General features: G+C 44.3%; 1 long non-coding RNA gene across 1 annotated transcript; it reads left to right on the forward strand.

Moving 5' to 3' along the window:
* The first annotated feature begins 270 nt into the window (after nt 1-270).
* LOC122000339 lies at nt 271-1,895 on the forward strand. Its single transcript, XR_006117091.1, has 3 exons — nt 271-319; nt 422-555; nt 1,835-1,895. It is a non-coding gene; the product is annotated as an uncharacterized LOC122000339 (long non-coding RNA).
* Nucleotides 1,896-2,198: the final 303 nt, after the last annotated feature.

Below are 2,198 nucleotides of genomic sequence, written 5' to 3' on the forward strand. Positions count from 1 at the left end.
TCGCTGGCACTCAAGCACAGCCGAGCAGAGGTCTTCCTCTACCCGACGCCGACATCTCTCCTTTTCCTCCCGAGCCGAACACCGACACCTCTGCCTTAGCCATCTCGCGCCGCCACCACAGCCGGTCATCGCGACTCCTCTTGTGGGCTCGTGACACAGCCGACTCCCTGCTGCCGGTGCCCTATTTTGGGTTCACAGTCAGCCGAGCTCTCCTCACAGCAGTGCCGCAGACCTCCATCTCGTGTGCCCTAGGTTTGGATTGTGCCGTCGCTGAGTTTGCTTCGCCGACGCTGTGCCCTAACATTTTCGCCGGCCACAGGTTCGATCCATCACAGATTGTAGGCTCTGTACCCTAGCTTTGATTGGAATTGGGTTGTTTTTGGTTGATTTTGGATTTTTTATTTTCTTGATTTGTGGTCAGTGAAGTAATCAGCAAGGAGTTTGGGTTTGTGGATGATTTTGGGTTCCGGCAGCTATCCCATTTAGCAGCCTACTTAATTGTCAACAGCAACACACTGCGACCGGGAATCAAGAAACTACAGGCTGTGAATTGAGGTAAGGTTTAGGGTTTTGATCTTGTGGTAGATTATTGCTAGTGTGTTAGTAATAATTATTGATTTAGGTTTAGAAGTTGTATAACGGTGTAGTTGGGGTTAATGAAACTAACCCTAACTGGTCAGTGGATTAGAAATTAGTTTAGCTATTTGTTTATAATTAAATTAGCTAAACTGTGCGATTTAACACAGGACTTTGACGCGAGACGAGTATCTCGGAGTCAGATTGGACCTTTCTATTTCGGAGGCGGGTACTTTTGACTTATTGTCTTTGATATGCTTAGTAATGAAAATAATATGTTGCATTAATTGTGTTTCCTATTTGTTTCGGTTAATCACTGCCCAACACATGTTACCTGTTTGATTGATTGTTTGATTTCATTTCGTATTGATCTTGTATCGATCTATCATGCTCATGGGTAGTGATATAACCATGTTTTACCATGTCAGGACCTAGGTTTGATACCTTATTTGATCAGTATACCTTGATATGATTTATTCACTATGGTGCCCATTGTTATATGTCCAGAGGTTGGTTTAGTATATTACCATGCTTAGTGACATGCATCATTTGTATGATCGCATGCTGTGCGATAGATTGCTCCATTATTGTTGAGCACTTTGCCAGTTTTCATCACTGTTCAGTGCTCCGTTGTGACGCTCATGGGTAGCGTGACACAGCGTAGTAGCACGCCAGTTTGACTCTTCCGGTGCTCCGTTGATCCGCTCAGGGGTAGTGTGACGCAGCGTGTAGCACGTTAGAGATTCCTCCCCGTCATAGTGTACCGGGAGATGAGAGCATTGCGCTCCCCCATTTATGATTTGGGGTAGGAGTACGTATGTACTCCGACAGCATCCCGTCCACTCGATCACTCATCAGGAGTAGTGTTGCAGAGTGCACGGTCGTCACAGCCCTACCCACTTGGTCCCACTTTTGTTGTGAGTTGGCTGACTGGCGTCAGGGGTGACCATGACATTGGCATCATATGCATGATGCATTTATTGTTTGTGATTGTGATTGCTGCATTTATATGCTGCATATTGTTTGGATACCTATGTTTGACATGCATACAGGATTCCTATACCACTCGGACTGTTTGTCCTTATACTCAGGTCCTGGTTAGTACAGATTCTCTCCTGTCTTCTTCGGTTGCATTTACCTTTATTTTTATCAGGAGACTGTACGCATGATTAGTGCTAGGTGTTATTTCTTTACTTTACATATCAATTGTACCTGCTGAGTGTTGGACTCACCCCGCCTCCATTGTCATTATTTTCAGGTTGATGCTGTCAGGAGGGAGTTCCAGTCGCTAGTCCCCACAGCACGTAGTGCTAGATCTCTGTAGACCTCGATGGTTTATATATTTTTTAGTTTTGTTTTGCATTTATTGATTATGTGTGGACTTGGTTTGTTTGGATACTTGGTTGTTGTATGGATTTTTGTGATGATGATGGATTTTTATTCCATGTGTTTTTTTTACTATGTGCCTGCCTGGACGGCAGAAGAGGTGAGTTCGTCGGTTTTGAGCTTTATGAGTGTAGTGGAGTAGGGTGGATTTCGAGTCAGAGTACTAATGTTATGTTTACTATTATATACTACGTGGTTGTGACAGCCAGAGGCTGAATATCTATATAAACTGCGTG

The sequence above is a fragment of the Zingiber officinale genome, chromosome 7A (genome assembly GCF_018446385.1).
Source record: "Zingiber officinale cultivar Zhangliang chromosome 7A, Zo_v1.1, whole genome shotgun sequence".
Lineage (NCBI taxonomy): Eukaryota > Viridiplantae > Streptophyta > Magnoliopsida > Zingiberales > Zingiberaceae > Zingiber > Zingiber officinale.